The sequence below is a fragment of the Oculina patagonica genome, chromosome 7 (assembly GCF_052425735.1).
Source record: "Oculina patagonica isolate OP01 chromosome 7, crgOcupat, whole genome shotgun sequence".
Classification (NCBI taxonomy): Eukaryota; Metazoa; Cnidaria; class Anthozoa; order Scleractinia; family Oculinidae; genus Oculina; species Oculina patagonica.
In genome coordinates this window covers 11,542,810-11,560,512 of record NC_135764.1, presented here as the reverse complement: position 1 = coordinate 11,560,512, position 17,703 = coordinate 11,542,810, and the positions used below count along the sequence as shown (strand labels likewise).

Below are 17,703 nucleotides of genomic sequence, written 5' to 3'. Positions count from 1 at the left end.
GTCGATCTGCTTGTCGCGTGGTTTGAACCGTAAAGAAGCACAGGACAAAAGAATGGAGCCATAGAACCGTGACAAAAACAAGCTTATCATTTCCACGAAATTTACCTAAACAAACTCAAAATCAGCTCTTCACAGAGAGAAAGCCGTGCACAAACAGTGCAGAGAGCTTTAGAAGCGGCCCACAAAACATCCTTTCAATAAACGATCAAGACTTGAAGGGGGCTCTCGGGTTAACATATTTGTTTTTTCATGTAGCCGCATTCTAATCATATTTGGCGAACATAAGTAGTGTTTTCTGTCCGACATAAACACCGTTCTCAATCCGGAAAACTCCACAAAGTGATTACAAGAACACACACTGTTAACAACACCTAAAGAAAGCCCCTTGCTCGTAAACAGAATCACCACAATTTTCGCGCGTAAAAGGCTGAAATTGACCGAAGGCTATAAACAATGCAAGTCACGCTATGAGAGTAACAAAGTTAGCGTCCAAGTGAATAAATTGATTGTATTTCTCGGTGCGCTCGCCGTTGCTTCAGTGTTCAACTCAATCAGTAAAGTTCAATGTATGCGCCATTCACCATCGACGCGACCGTAATCGCAGAACAACGCACGCAGTTAGCGCGAGTGAGAAAAGTACATACTTTGCACTGTACATGCAAGATCCATGTACGTAAAATTCTACCGTGTTTTCGCTAATAGGCTCTCAAACAATGGTTGATGTCTTTAAGAACACACACGCGATTAGGACTCAAGAGCCTAACGCTGCTCCGTAAATCACACGTGAGTCCGAGAGAGCTTTCTTGGAAGCGCATCACAACAAAATGTAATTTTTCGAATCACAACCCCGAGAACACGAGAGGTGCATCTGAAGTTGTAGCTACACCTTCTGGCTCTACTACGGATTGCCCTTGTTTCACGTGCTGTTTAGTGTGGCTAGCAAAAGCAAACTGGTCCCCGAAAAAAGATATTAAATCGAGGATTTTAAACCAACCAAACGTTCGGTGCTACCTTAACGGACAGGGCTTAAAAGCGAGCCGAAAAAATAACCTATGCCAACCCTCACGCAATATGTTATTGGCACGACTACACTTGTGGAATTCAACAGTAAGATATTTGTTTACCTGTACTAGCACTCTACCTAATGTAGAATCACAGCAAAACCTGGCGGCAGTCTTCCAACTCAACGATAAGCGTACAAGTTGCAGAGCTTGGCAAAGGCGGTTAGCGCTCTTCGCTACAAAATTCCCTCATTGATCGATGAATGACCAACAAGGTATCATGTAGGCATGCGCAGAAAGCCACCGAAAAACACGTGCTCTCTGGAGTGGAAAACATGTAGTGATCGATTTCATTGAAATGGACGTAAATTTAAAGCCCGCTTAAATATTATTAATGATAGGAAGACCTTTTTAATGTCCCGGCGCAAATCAAGTCTCACAAGGGTAAAACAAATGCACTTATTTTTGACATGCAAGCGTTTACGTTTGATAATTCTAATACAAACTGATATTGACTCGTGATCACTGTTCTGCAATTGAGGTTGAAGTACAAATAATCGATCGATAAATGTAAAAATAACCCTGATATTTTGCAAACATTAATAATGACATTTAATTTTATAAGCAGGAACAATCGTTCCAACAGCCCCCTTAGGTACTCTTAGGTTAACGAGCTATTAAATTAAAAATAAACATTTTTTTTGTGATTATACTTAAATGATTTCGGATTTTATTTAGTAAATGATTTTAGTTTTTAAAAAGGACGTCACGTGCGCAGATCTAAAATTCTTGCGTTAGAAACTCCTGTGACTTCAACGGTGAAAAATTCAGGCGTAGCAAGTATAAAATGCGGAATTCTTGTAGCAGAGAACTAAATAATAGTTTACCCCTAGGAATTTATCAAGTGCTACTTAAAAAGGGGAAGTTTGGTGGAATAGAAAAAGAAAACATTTAAAAACATCATTAAGCAAGTGATCAAGATTTATTTTCAGGAACTTCTCTACTACTACATTTTTAAAATTCAAGTGTTAAAAAAATATGAGACGTGATAAAGTGATTAATAATTTTGCGGAGGCGGGAATTATTATTTCAAACTCAATCGCATTAAAGGCGAACAACATTTCATGTGACTTTTGAAGCAAATTTTGCGGCAAAGGAAACAATAAGAGGGCCGTGAATGGCCTTGAAGTTGAGTTGAACTTAATTTAGTTGACCTTTGAATGGGACAAACAACAACGGTGAATTATGCCTGGAATGCCGCAATACAATTAATGTGTAACCAGACCCTTTAAGCTGGAATGCGAGCTATTTCAAGCCTTCGTCCCAATGGTAGCTGCTCGTGGTATTACAGTACAGAATCTCGACGGGAAACGAAGAGAGACTTCGTCATCTGAAGCGTGTGAACGTTCTGGACACAAGCGTTTGCGTTTCGGAGTTGTGAATTGACTAGTCGATTGGCTAATGAAGGTGTCTGTCTGAGTCCCAAGATGGCCACTGTCCAAGTGCAGTGAAGCGTGACCACTTCAAAGGTTTCTCAACAGGCGCCGACGGAACATTTATAACCGGCTTGAATAATTAGTGAAAGGTAAACAACTGCGTGTAAGCTTCTTTAAATACTTTGGAATTTATTTCGAGACTTGATGGTTGTTGTTCCATTCGTGGGAACACGTGTTGATTCGTGTTCGCTCGTGTTCCATTTGCGTTCACTAGTGTTTCAGCTCGTGTTCCCATTGTTGCAGACTTTTTAGATCGGATCATCGGTGCAGGCTTTTTTCGCTGAATTCGCTTCGTGTATTGCTTCGTGTGTGAAGGTGTGTCCTACGAACAGAGAAGAGGTGGTGGGTCTGGTGGTGGTGTAGAAATTGTACATTGTGCAGATGAGCTTTCCGTCCTATTATTAATTTGGTGGTAGTTGATCATTTGCTTTATTTTTATTCACCTCTCTTTTTCTCCAGCAGGGGAGGTGTGTGCGTGTATGTGTGTCTGTGCAGAAGAGGTGGTGGGTGGGGGGGGGGGGGGGGGGGGGGGGGGAGGGTATCCCAGATCTGTACTGTGCTACTTTGCAACCTTGTCCCAGGAAACAACACTTGTGGCAGAGGAGAGTTAGCTCTAATGTATTGGGCGCATTTCACATATATGGTCGATTTGCCAAAGGTGCATGTTTCTCAACAGTTTTGCATCTGGGACTGTAAACCTCTTTCACGGCCACTGGGGTGAGGAAAATCGTAGATCTCTTGCATGTTTTTATGCAGTTTATATTTCAGCCATCAGGTCATAACTTGTCGTCGGCGAAATAATGCCATTGGCCGTCGACGAAATGCGCGGCGTTGGCGAAACATTTTTTGGGTTTCCGCTGTAGTTTTGTTATCTGATCACTCTTGCCCTCTGCCCACATATATCTTCGATCACTTTCCATATGCTTCGTTACGTACCGTGCCTTCGTCGGAAAGAGACGAAGCACGATCGATCGCTCTTCGTTTTACGACGTCTTCCGAGCGAAGCAACGAAACTTCACGTTACATCCCTGACTGGTATCTTCGGTCCTTTAATATCAGCTTTTCCAAGTATTGTCTGAGCCCGCAATTATCGACAAAGTGGCACCTCGCTACCGGAGTATGGGAAGATTAAGAAGAGAAAAACCTCATACACACGTTTGATTTGAAAATTACAAGAACTGGATGGTATAGTCTCCTTTGCAGCCGATTTTTGGGATGTCACGCAACGCTCTCCCCCACTCCGCGCAACTTGCCTCCCAGCCCCCACCCCCCCCCCCCAAAAAAAGAAAGTCGTTGGGCGTTAGGCGTTGAAAATTTAGTTTTAGCTGTTCCAAAATTCGTCATCGAAAAAAAGTTTTAGCGATACCAAGCCACTGAGCCTTGATCGCCTCATATCAGTCCAATCAAAAATAAGTGTTGAACCAAATGTTTTCGTAATCTCCGATGAGTTGCCGCCAAAGCAAAACGTACGGTAATTACCTAATAGCTGTGATTTAAAATTTAACCCTAAAATAGACTTCTATATGGTATGTCCGTGAGCAGAAGTTTCGATCGAGAGGAGGTGGATGGAACCGCCCCTCATGCGATGAGAGGTTTCCATTTAAAAGGGAGTGGCGGAAACCGCCTCCTGCTCGCTGGGTACGCACTGATGACTTACTAGCGTGCGTATAAACACGCGAGTTAATTGTGGCTTTGTAAATGACGCGGCGACAAAAGAAATTAAACCGAGTCCTCCAGTGATTGTGGTATTTTTAATGACGCGGATTCTTTAAGAGCAAAGCCTCAAATAGAAAACCAATTTAGCTTTAGCCTATCCGCAGATAACAATAAATAGCAACTACGCATCGACGCGGTGTCGGACGAATAGCGGAGGATATACTGATATAAATATTACGTAAAGCAGTATTCAGTCTACACAACTGAACAGCCAGTGCAAAAACGTAGAATTGCGACGGTAAAATTAGGACCGGAGGGCTTTTTCTATTTAATTTGTTTTTGTTTGTTTGTTGTTATAGAATCATGCATGATTGTTCAAAACTTCAATAAGGAAGAAGAAAGACATGCATTGCATTGTCTTGTGTTGTGTTGTGTTGTCTCGCCTCGTCTCCACTCCTCTTGTCTTCTATTGTTTTGCATTACATTACATTGCATTGTATTACACTGTCTTGTCTTCAGTTAGGAAGAAGACATGCATTGCATTGGATTGTCTTGTCTTGTGTTGTCTTGCATTACATTGCATTGCATTACACTGTCTTCTCTTCTCTTGTGTTGTGTTGTGTTGTCTTGCATTGCATTGCATTGCATCACATTGTCTTCTCTTGTGTTGTGTTGTGTTGTCTTGCATTACATTGCATTGCATTGCATTACATTGTCTTCTCTTTTCTTGTGTTGTGTTGTGTTGCCTTGCATTGCATTGTAAGAAGGGATAAATTAAGGACCGGACACAACATTCTGCGCAGCAATGCTCACGCGGGAAGTAAGTTCTGATGTTTACAATTACATTACCAAAAAGGTGAAAGTCAAACAAAGAAACCTATCGTCGTGTTTGGATTTAAGGTTGAATAGGCAGAAGGCAGCAAATAGTTGTGCGCAATGTTGTTGATAGGGGACACGCGTACAGCCCTGGAAACACGTTGCAACATTGTGCGCAATTTCTACGCTGGACCGTCTGTCCAGTTCTGTAATGTTTGCGCGCAATAGTATAGTTCATTTGTAGTGAGCGGTTTTCATTTGGGTGTCGGTTTGCTTGGTTTTGTATTACTAGGCTGAGTGATTGGCTAAAACACTCCCGCCACTTTTTCATCTAATCATAAGTAAAACCAAAAGCTGTCGTGATTCGCTTACGCAAGTTTTCCCGCGCTTTGCGGTGGCTACATACACTTGCGTCGAGTTTTGATTGGATCACTGGATTGCTTACTCCTTTTCTAATTGACCAGAGTGATGACTTTGATTTTGGTTCTACAACACCCCATTGAAAACTGCTCTAGAATGAAGTAATTATATATAACATCAGTAATTCTCCTCGTAAGAGGTACCTGTACTTCTAATCATTCTCGTTTCCAATGCTTTACTTTCTTTTTGTTACGACATTTCTAAACGAGAAGCTCTGGGGAAGAGAATGGTCCTTAATTTCAGGAGTCAACATGTGGTTTCTTTGCGTACAATGTTCATTCTAAAAGAGAATCTTACCTTTTCCTACAAGCCGGCGAATCTTTAAGCTGCAACAAGGTTTCTGGTATCGTCAGCATCTTCTGATCTTAGGACTCTCCCTGAGTGTATAACCGTGCCCAGGGACACAGCAATTGCTTTCCCATACGTACCATGATTGCCCATGCATGCATGTGTATCCTGATCAGTAAGGCAGTCTGTGTAGAAAGAACGAACGGCTTTATTCAGTCTCTTAATACGTTGTTTTAACTCCTACGACTATATTTTTACTTGTGTCGGGGAAAAAAGAATTTCATTACTCGGAAATTTTCTGTTTAGAGGAAGAACAAGTGATACCATTTTCCGATTGGCGATTCAAGCCTAGGACAAACGCCTTGATTGAGACTGGTGTGCCCTCATCAAATTTGAATAGATCGGCTCAACGTTTTCTTGAAAATTAGCATAGGCTTTTCTCGTTTGGCCTGCGCTCGCTAAGAATGAAAGAAAACTCGATTTGTAATTCTCAACCGGCTCCAACTCTCGATGAATTCCATTGATTCAGGTGCTATCGACGAGATCTTATCGAACCTTTCACTTTCAGACCTCTTGTAACATTAGATTTACTTATTAATCATGTGTTGCGCTGGATTAGGATCGAAGTAGGCTATCTTTACACGGGACCTACACCCGTACCAAATACATCCCGTCCAAAAATCGGACCAGATAGGCCTTTCGTTCACTTGCTATCCGTAGCGTCTGTACGGATCCGGTCCGACCATTTCTGTCCCAAACTGGAAAGCCTTGTGTGAACACCTAGAAAATTTTGGCTATGTTTAAACGGAACCTGTCCCAAATGGATCCGGTCTGAGACCGATTCGCTCATTCTGTGCAGGAACAACTGCATGATAGAAAGAGCTGATTCGCTTGCATTGATCTGGTAGCGGTCCGGTCCAGTGTGAACCGGTCCTTGTAAAAGGAGCGGTCTAGAGTAAACTGACCTACTGACCTGATCCAGTACGGTCTCGGACCGGTCCAATGCGAACATATGCCCACATAGGCTGTTCTAACAGGTGGAAAGTAGCTATCCCTTACGTTAACCGGCTTACCACAATATTACTTCTAAGCACCATATCACAGACGTGAAAACCACGACAATATAAAAGAGCTAGACCGGGTTGTTCAAAGCACGATTAAGCTAATTCAGGACTAGCGTGAATTTTGATTTCAGTTTTCAGTGAGGTGTTCTGTTTATATTTTCCGCCCTCTAGTTTTGACGTGGACCAATCTCAAACTCCACAAAACATAAAGCAATAAAAACACTTTTATACAAGATAAAACTGAACCCTCGATTAACTTTTAGGGCCTGTTTACATGGAAGGCGGGTGCCCCGGCTAACCGAGTTACCCGGCTAACCGAGCTACCCTGGGCGAGCCAACTTTTCATACGTTTCCTAAGAAAATGTATTGAAACCTTTACATGCTAGAAGGGTAACCCGCCTTGCCGGGGCACTCGGTCTACTTGCCCGGGGCACCCTTCTAGGCGGGATAGCTTTTTGCCATGTAAACGGTTATGCCCGAGCTATCCCGGCTTGCCGGGATAAGTTTTCGCGCGTGTTTTTAAACTAAATTTGAAGTTAATGGCATAAAATGTATAAATTCTGGACCCAAACAGTGCTATTTGATCAAAATTAGTTTTATCAGTCGGCTGGAAATATTTCTTTGAGCAACAGCTAATTAATTCGAAATTTTCGTGGGAATGATTATCCTAATTCACGACACAACAAATTTAATTTCAATTTAGCGGCCAAATACTGTTGAATTTCGATTGAATTTCGTCAAAAATGAACGCAGTAAATTTCTAAGAACTTGTACATCAAATTAAAATAAGTTTGAAGACGAAAAGCCTTGATTATTCAGTAAAAAGTCATATTTTTCTTCAATCATTTGGAGCTACAATGTTTTCCCCCGCCGTGACACGCTTCAATGAAGCTGTCTCATCTCGGGTAGAAGGGCTGTGAATTCTGCATGTAAAGGCGGGCTATGTTTCATCCCTTCTAGCCGGGTAACTCGGTTAGCAGGGGCACCCTCCCTCCATGTAAACAGGCCCTTAATCCTGCATGGGTTAGTGTTTATTGACTTTCGAACAACCAACCTCGTTCCCAGGGTCTCTCTCTCCCCGCCCCCTCTCACTCTCTTCTTGGGGACGGGGGAGAGAGAGACCCTGGCAACGAGGTTGTTCAATTCCCAGCCACTGATGGGGAAAGGAGCTCTCGCTCCTTCCCTCGAAGGCGAGGCCGGAATTAAGACCAGACGTGAGAGAGCAGCGGAAATCGAGCCTAAACACTTACATGTTAAGTTTAATTAACATTTAGTTTCCTTCTAGTATCCCAACAAGAAACGTACGTAGACCGTTAAAGAGAATTTAAGTTAGAACATTTGGTGGAACTGTACTTACCGTTGACATTCACAGAATCCCCTTGCTATTCCGGCTTTGCTGTTTAGTGTAGCTCATCTTGTTTGATGTGTATACAAACGACAGGCACTGGAGAGCTCGCCAACACATTTGGATGCACCTGCTTATACGATGCTTCAATTTTGTCAGTCAGGAGTGAGGACATGACCTTAGCTTGCGAGCCTGGGAATATCTGCATTTCAGCTTAGTCAGCTATTCATCGGCAAAACGGCAAAACAGAACACGCAGAGAAATTGACCGGGTTATGAAGAAGGAGCTTGACCAAAGCCTGACAACTTTTGTTACATTGTTGATAGTACCACTATCAACTTCTTTGCGGTTTGTATGTCCAAAGGAAGTTTTCCATTCTGCGGCTTGCACTGCAGTCTGCAGTTGCATGTGTGTCCACTGTTTCTAATGGCATGATGCACTTTGCAAAACTTTATGGCGAATGTCCAACCTGTCTGAAAAAGAAAACGAGTTTTTATAATTTTCGAGAAAAGGGAGGGAGGCTTTGCATCAATTGATAGTTCATGAGCTGGGAATGAAATTGGGAACGAATGTAAAATCATTTTACGTTATGTACTGTATAAATTTCAAAACAGAATAAACAAAATGCAGTTAGTTAGCGCTGAAGTGAGCAGTTTAGATAAGAAGTGACCTCCAGCTTTTATTCATAGAATGTGTCCCTAACCCACACAACGCCATAATTTTTTTTTAAATGTTAGTTTTCCTAGCTTTACTTGGTTTGTTAGCATTTATTTGATACTCTCGCATTTTTCCGTTACTCCCAATCTCAACAAGTATTAAATTTTAAAAGAACTGCACGTTTACAGGCCTTACAGTGCGTGCACCGTCCCGTTTCCCCTTGACAAAGTTTTGACGAATTTTTGACAACTTTTTGAAAACTTTTGATTGCGGAGTTGACAATTGTCAGAGAGCGAACATGGAGCTTGACAACTCCCAACCTCGTGGCTGGGCAATTTCGCCTCTCGCTGTTCTTGCACTTTAATTGGCCAGTTAAAAATAAAGCCTTCAGAAAGTTGTCAAAATTTAGTCAAAAAACGTCAAGTGACAACGATAGGGAACCTCATTCTTGTAAATGCATTCCAGTCTCCAGAGCCCACGATCCTTCTGGTCTGCGCGAGGAATGGAGACCTCTGTCCAGCTCTGGCGCAGACCAGAAGGATCGTGAACTCTGGGGACGAGAATGTTGTTAATGATAATAAACAGTAGCCTCTAGGTGTTTACCATTTACAAAAAAAATTCAGGAAATTCCGGATCGGATGTTAATGGCACACGACTCTTTTCCACTGAAAAAGTTCCGAAATAAACTGGCTAAATTGCATCAAGATCATGTAAATGGTAGGTGCAATTTGTGCCTGAAGTCAAGCTTTTTTTGAGCAAGTACAGTTAAATTCATTGATCAAATATGCGCGAATAGTATGAAGTATGTCGGTTCTTTGATTGCGAGTTTTCAGGGTTTAAACGAGTGCTCAATCTGTCACGTACTTGCAGCAGATCTAAAGAATTTACTGCATCAAGATCAATGGTAGGTGCAATTTGTGCCTGATGCCAAGCTTTCTTTGAGCAAGTACAAGTAAACTCATCGATTGAATATACTGACAACGAACATTCAAAATAGCGTTGATTTTGGCACAGGTCGCGTCTCATGAAAGTTGCAGCAGCTGTAGGGATATTAATTATCATCTCCTGAATATATCAAACTTTCCTCGTCAACAGAAAACTTCAAAATTTCATGCAACATCAACATAACCAACATATGTCGCGGAGGATTTGAGAAAACATTCAGAGCAACAGAAACTGAACAGACAGAAGAGCCTGTGAACGAATGAGACTTACGTCTAAATGGAACACGCTCTTCCCAAACGGAAATTCCCAACCGAGATTTTCGAAATTTTTTTGTAAATGCTTAACACCCTGTGTTTCAATGATCACACACTGGGATTTTATCCTAAACCCAGTACCTGCTGAAAGTTTCAGTATATAGAGAATGAAAAATTCCCTCAGTATGTTCACTGTGTCGGAATGTTTAGACAACAACATAACTTTTTCCAACTTAGTGTTGACACTTGTTGTCTAAATATTCTGAAACAAAGAACATGCTGGGATTTTATCCACAGGCTTAAAAAAAAGTAAGAACCATCTTTTGGAGCATAAAAAAAGTACCATATGAGAGAACTACTTAGCAGCTTTTTCTTGAATGGTCGCACATGTAGAGTAAGGTTTCTAACCAACATATGTAAGAGTAACAACCACCTTCTACAGCGGAATAAACAGAACTGCCCAACAGCGTTATGTGTTATTCATTTGAATAGTTACACACTGGGGGGTTTATGTGCAGAAAAAAGGTAGAACCACCTCATACAGTATATTTAATTACAACAATAGTATGTGAAATTACTGCACAGTCAACCTCGTTCCCAGGGCTCCAAGTGAAAAGCCCTGGAACGAGGTTGACTGCATAGAAGGTTCATTTGAATCGTCACACACCCTAGTCGACACTAGGCTTTCTTCCACAGATCTAGACTTAAGCAGTTGAAGCCACACTGTAAAGCATTGAAAGACACCACTTGAAAGTACTGCTAAGCATTTTTCATTCTGAAAGATAGTTTACAGGTTCAAGGGAATGGTGCAAAGGAATGGAGAATAGTCTGATTAGGCTAAGCTTCCACGCCGTCGAGGTTGAACATGGCCGGACCATATACTAAACTCATGACCATCGAAGCAAAATTAGCTAGAATTGTACAACCGTTGTTTAGATCGTTTTTTTTTTACGATTGTCGCCAGCTATGGAGATCAAGGTTCTCAACTGGTACAAACACATCTAAATCACACATCCAATACGTTTATAGAAGTGAGGTTTATCAGAAGGTTCGATCGAAGAGGCGTGTCATGATACACTGTTTAATTTTCAAAGTATTCTCCAGATTATCTCAGTATCGATAAGAATCTCAAACTCGTCTTGCATTTTAATTAATGTCATAAGTAAAACATATTTTTCTGTCCTTGGCGAATGTCTTGATTGTGAAAGGAAACGCTGTTTCTCTCAGCTCAACATTTAATGCACTGCACTGAATTGCAGAAATTTGACCCATACGCGAAATTCACACTCGTACAGGATTTTCAAACAATTGAGCAAGGCACACTGGGTTCTCTAGGGTAGTACCAGTATATTAAAAAAATCCGATGTTTGATATTCTTAGATTATCACTGAGTTTTTGGATATATAAAGTACTATTTGCCTGCTCAGGCAGCCCTTGTCTGGCAACGTTTTCCTTATACCATACGGTTTGAAATGGTTTATAAACATTATAAAACTTAAAACACTTCGTAATAACCTACTAAAAGGGAACCCTTTAAAAAACTGAACATGCTGAAGTCAGTTTTCAGTGCATGAAGTGTTCCCTGCGGAAGAATGAAAACGTTTTAAGGATTTTATTTTATCGAGCCGATGGCTAGCCTGCGTTGCAGACGAACAAAACCCCGGTATAGTCCGTCTATATACGGGGGTTTTGTTCGTCTGCAACGCAGGCTAGTCGATGGCAAACTTGAAAAAAATTCCCCTTGTCTGTTGTCATATTCGTCACCATAACGAAAGGCTGGCCAAACGATGAAAATAAATCTTTGTTGTCCAACTTCCTGCACGATATACCGGCTAGACAATCACATAATAAACCGATCAGAGGTCACAATAAAACGATAAAATGTATTCGTCAAACACAGCTAGTGCAGTTTGACGAAAACGTTTCAATTTGACACTTGCAGTAAGTAAGAATCTTCATATTTTTCTTCCTCTTTCGCCACCGAATCAGACCTGACTATTAATCCTGGGTATATCCTATAAAGTTCTACGCTTTGTAATTGAGCTGCTTCGAAGAAATCTTGACAATTGATCAGACACAACATACTAGTGTGTCCCTTTAGAATGTGATTGATGACTTTTTTGAAATAAAATAATAACTGGGACGCTTTGGAAATCCGAAAATAATTTAACACTCAGGGTTATTCAGTTCTTCTACCGAGAATTCAAACAATCAATGTTGACCCAACAAGGAAGTACTGTAATTTTCTGGCAATTTTAAAATTCCTGTTCAAATGGCGTTCTAAGAAGGAAGAAAAAATGTCACCGCGTCTCAAACAGACAATTCTTTCAGTGTTCACAGATCGCTGATTTAGTTGCGAAAACAGTTAATGCACTGCAATGGTTTACAACGAGAAATTTCCATGTGAAAACGATTATTTAATTCTACGACTCTACAAACAATCGAATGATAGATAGCGATTTTGACATCACACTAAAATTAAAATTGCTTTGAATATTGCTTAGCAGGACGTCATTTTCCTGCACGTTGTGAGAGTGAAACTTTCTTAATTCTGAGGTGTTTATGCAACATGCAGAAAACCGTCCTCGGACAATAAAAATATTAAATAGTTAATTCTCGACCAGTTATAAAGTTCCCTATTTATTCGTTCTGTTTGAGAATTCGGCGTGAAATAATACTTTTATACATTGATGTATGATCCGACTACACATAGTAAATCAAAAAATAGAGATACGGTATGCGAAGTCAAAACTGCACGAAAGAAGAAAAAATCTGCTTGCCAAATGTAGGCGTAAAGTCGAGCAGCGATCGAACGGCATCCTGATGAGACTTTTGGAAGTGGAATATTTCAAGATTTAAATTTTATTGTTAGCTTGTATATTCTCGTGTGGCAGCGCCCGAAACCAAGCTAAACCAACAATTTAGTTGCTTCGTAAATTGTCAGTGAAAACCATCACTCCATAGACAATTTTGCCACCGCTAAATATTTAAAATACAAACAACTGTGCAAAGCAGAAATCGATCTTTCGCAATTGAGTCTTTTTCTGATCAATGGTTGTCGTAGGTACAATATATTCGTTTATCTTTAATACTGATGCAATCGAAAAAACGCGTCGTGCGTTTGAGTGTTAAAAACTCGACCAGCAAAACGAGTAGAAACACCAAACACATGATTGCATTTTTTTTCTAAAAGAAGCACAGAAATGAAACGGCATCAACGCAAAATATCTTTCAATTCGTTACGGGTTTCGGCGCTATAAACTTTAATGACTCAGCGTAATTTCGAAAATACTCTCTTGGTCTGAAACTTACATTTTGAAACAGACATCGCAAAAGAAACTTACCTAACCATAACAACGGAAAATTCAGCATTAGCCAGACTTCACACGGTGAAAATCCAACGTAATCCATTCCGCCCTCGCGAGGGAAGAAATTTGAAAGCATTTTGCATTCGATAATACACTGTCTGGATTTTTCCGACCAGACACAAAGGATGTCGCTTACGTAAAGCACCTATTGAATGGTACTTGCGTGACGCATGTCCCACGTGCGTGTCACGCGGGGCGTTTGGACATAAATTCATGAAATTGTGTAGATTTCGTTTGGTAGGCAGTCGTCAAGAAGAGATATTTGAGCTGTCTTCTTTTCGAAAAGAAAAATAGATTTCTTAACAGAAAACTGAACAGAGGAGCCTGTGAACGAATGAGACTTACTCCTAAATGGAACACGCTCTTCCCAAACGGAATTCCAACCGAGATTTTCGAAATGTTGTTATAAATGGTTAAAACCCAGTGTTTCAATGATCACACACTGGGATTTTATCCTAAACCCAATACCTGCTGAAAGTTTCAGAGAATGAAAAATGCCCTCAGCATGTTCACTGTGTCAGAATGTTTAGACAACAACATAACTTTTTCCAACTTAGTTTTGACATTTTTTTTTTAATTTTCTGACACAATCAACATACTGAGATTTTATCCACAGGCTTAAAAAAGGTAAGAACTATCTTTTGGAGCATAAAAAAGTACCATATAAGAGAACAACGTAGCAGCTTTCACTTGGATGGTCACACATTCAGAGTAGGGTTTCTAACCAACAAACGTAAGATTAACAACCACCTTGACTTGTACAGCAGAATAAACAGAACTGCCCAACAACGTTACGTGTTATTTGAATGGTCATACACTGGGTTTTTATGTGCAGAAAAAAGGAAGAACCACCTTGTACAGCATATTTAATTACAACAATAGTATGTGAAATTACTGCATAGTCAACCTCGTTCCCAGGGCTCCAAGGTGAGGGAAAATCCCTGGGAACGAGATTGACTGCATAGTAGTGCCATTTGAATCGTCACACACACAAGTATCTCCCACAGATGTAGGCTTAAACAGTTGAAGCCACCTTGTACAGATTGAAAAACACTGCTAAGCATTTGTCATTTTGAAAGATAATTTACATGTTCCAACTCCTTTACTCCTCAATTGAAGCAAAGGACTGGAGAAGAGTCTGATTGTCGTCCGATTAGGCTAAGCTACCAGGCCAACTTCGCATCGAGGTCGATCATGACCTCATGACAATCGAAGCAGAATTAGCTAGAACTGTACAACCGTTAGATCGAACTTTTCGTTAAATTGACGATAATTGCCATCAGCTATGGTGCTCAATGTTCTCAACCGGTATTAACACTTCTAAATCAGTAATCAAACATTCAATACGTATATAGAAGTGTGGTTTATCGGACGGTTCGATCGACGAGGCGTGTCACGAGACACTACTGTTTAATTTTCAAAATATTCTCCAGATTATCTATCGATGAGAATTTCTAATTGATTTTGCATTTTTAATTTCATAAGTTAATTCTTTTCAATGTTTTAGCTGCTTCAGTGCTAACTAAATCAACTATTAGCAATTTTGCCGGGCTTGGCGAATGTCTTAGCTTAAAGTAAAAGGAAACGCTATTTCTCTCAGCTCAACATTTAACGTATTGCACTGAATTGCAGAAATTTGACCCATACGGGTTTTGAGCTAGGCACAAAGGGTTTTCTAAGTTAGTACCTGAAAACATCTGATGTTTGCATGATATTCTATTCTAAAATCATCACTGACTGAGCTTTTGGATTTATAAAGTTCCATTTGCCTGCTCAGCTGACAGCACTTGCCTGTCAACGTTTTCCTTATACCATACGGTTTGAAATGGTTTATAAACATTATCAAAACTTAAAGCACTTGGTAATAACCTACTAAAAGGAAACACTGTCAAAACTGAAGTTAGTTTTCAGCACATGAAATGTTCCCTGTGGAAGAATGAAAACGTTTTAAGGATTTTATTTCATCCAGCCGATGGCAAACTTGAAAAAAATACCGCCCTTGTCATATTCGTCGCCATAACGAAAGGCTGGCCAAACGATGAAAATAAATCTTTGTTGTTAAACTTCCTGCTCGATGTACCGGCTAGGCAATCAGATATTAAACCTATTAGAGGTCGTAATAAAACGATAAAATGTATTCGTCCAACATAGTGCATTTTGACGAAAACGTTTCAATTTGACACTTGGCAGTATTAAAAACTCTTAATAATTTCCTGTGTCCTTTTTCGCCACCGAATCAGACCTGACTATTAATCCTGGGTATATCCTATAAAGTTATACGCTTTGTAATTGAGCTGCTTCGATGAAATTTTGACAATTGATCAGACACAACATACTAGTATGTTCCTTTAGAATGTGATTGATGACTTCTTTGGAATAAAATAATAACTGAGACGCTTTGGAAATCTGAAAATAATCTTACTTTCACTCACGGTTATTTAGTTCTTCTACCGAGAATTCAAACAATCGATATTGACCGAACAAGGAAGTACAGTAATTTTCTGGCAATCAGTTAAAATTCCTGTTCAAATTGGAGTTCTAAGAAAGAGGAAAAAATGTTGTCTCAAACAGACAATTCTTTCAGTGTTCACAGATCGCTGATTTAGTTGCGAAAACAGTTAATGCACTGCAATGGTTTACAACGAGAAATTTCCATGTGAAAACGATTATTTAATTCTACGACTCTACAAACAATCGAATGATAGATAGCGATTTTGACATCACACTTAAATTAAAATTGCTTTGAATATTGCTTAGCAGGATGTCATCTTCTCGCACGTTGTGAGAGCGAAACTTTCCAAAATTCTGAGGTGTTTATGTAACATGCAGAAGACCGTCCTCGGACAATAAAAATATTAAATAGTTAATTCTCGACCAGTTATAAAGTTCCCTATTCGTTCTGTTTGAGAATTCGGCGTGAATTAATACTTTTATACATTGATGTATGATCCGACTACACATCATTAGTAAATCAAAAAATAGAGATACGAAATGCGAAGTCAAAACTGCACGAAAGAAGAAAAAATCCGCTTGCCAAATGTAGGCGTAAAGTCGAGCAGCGATCGAACGGCATCTTGAGACTTTTGGAAGTGGAATATTTCAAGATTTAAATTTCATTGTTAGCTTGTATATTCTCGTGTGGCAGCGCCCGAAACCAACAATTTAGTTGCTTCGTAAATTGTCAGTGAAAACCATCAATCCATAGAAAATTTTGCCACCGCTAAATATTTAAAATACAAACAACTGTGCAAAGCAGAAATCGAGTCTTTGTCTGATCAATGGATGTCGTAGGTACAATATATTCGTTTATCTTTAATACTGATGCAATCGAAAGAACGCGTCGTGCGTTTGAGTGTTAAAAACTCAAACAGCAAAACGAGTAGAAACATTAAAATTGTGATCGCATTTTTTTGCTAAAAGAAGCACAGAAATGAAACGGCATTAACTCAAAATATCTTTCAATTCGTTACGGGTTTGGGCGCTATAATCTTAATGACTCAGCGTAAATTACAAATACTATCTTGGTCTGAAACTTACATTTTGAAATAGACATCGCAAAAGAAACTTACCTTACCATAACAACGGAAAATTCAGCATTAGCCAGACTTTACACGGTGAAAATCCAACGTAATCCATTCCGCCCTCGCGAAGGAAGAAATTTGAAAGCATTTTGCATTCGATATTACACTGTCTGGATTTTTCCGACCAGACACAAAGGATGTCGCTTACGTAAAGCACCTATTGAATGGTACTTGCGTGACGCACGTCCCACGTGCGTGTCACGCGGGGCATTTGGACATTAATTCATGAAATTGTGAAGATTCTGTTTGGTAGGCAGTCGTCAAGAAGAGATATTTGAGCTGTCTTCTTTTCGAAAAGAAAAATAGATATCTTAGTGCTCTTCATCTTCAGTTTTAGTTGACAAAATATTTATCTAACACTCCTGAGTAAATTATACAGCCCCCTGTAGCTTTAAAGGCCTTCGTCACCTTGACAACCGGCGTATTTTTGTAATTTTATTCTTTCCTTTTCATGCAGTTATTCGATTAGGGCTTAGAAAGAGTTACATAGTTACGTACAGTTATTCACAATTATTTAGTTATTAACAGTTGTAAATGTTTATTTCTCTTTTATAACATCTCCCCACACTCCGCCGACCTCGAGGTTGACACTCCGCCCGAATACCTTGCCGAATTTTGCAGAGTCGCGTCATAGTTAATAGAGGGAAATGGTTAGGAAGCCCGGCAAACATCAAAGGAGCAAACAAAGAGGCCTTGATTTATGTTGGAAGGTCCACGACCCTGCACATCTTTTGTTTTGTGCTCATACACTATGCATGAATTACGTAATCCCAATGTTTCTATTGGTTAGCTACGTGAACACACGTAACCAC

At 40.0% G+C, this 17,703-nt stretch overlaps 1 protein-coding gene across 9 annotated transcripts in view; it reads right to left on the bottom strand.

The window, feature by feature from the left end:
• The window catches only part of LOC144659411 (uncharacterized), a 56,476-nt gene extending 39,490 nt beyond the window's left edge, over positions 1-16,986 (bottom strand). For 4 of the 9 annotated variants that reach the window (XM_078519834.1, XM_078519826.1, XM_078519836.1 and 1 more), the window contains exons 1-3: positions 13,283-13,411; positions 8,099-8,559; positions 5,687-5,862 (exon numbers count right to left, since the gene is read on the bottom strand). The gene's annotated coding sequence lies outside the window, so the exon portion shown is untranslated. Of the gene's footprint in view, positions 1-1,124; positions 1,645-5,686; positions 5,863-8,098; positions 8,781-13,282; positions 13,412-16,875 lie in introns of those variants that run through there. The other 5 variants (XM_078519831.1, XM_078519830.1, XM_078519832.1 and 2 more) reach the window with 5 other exon arrangements.
• Between the last annotated feature and the right edge of the window lie 717 nt (positions 16,987-17,703).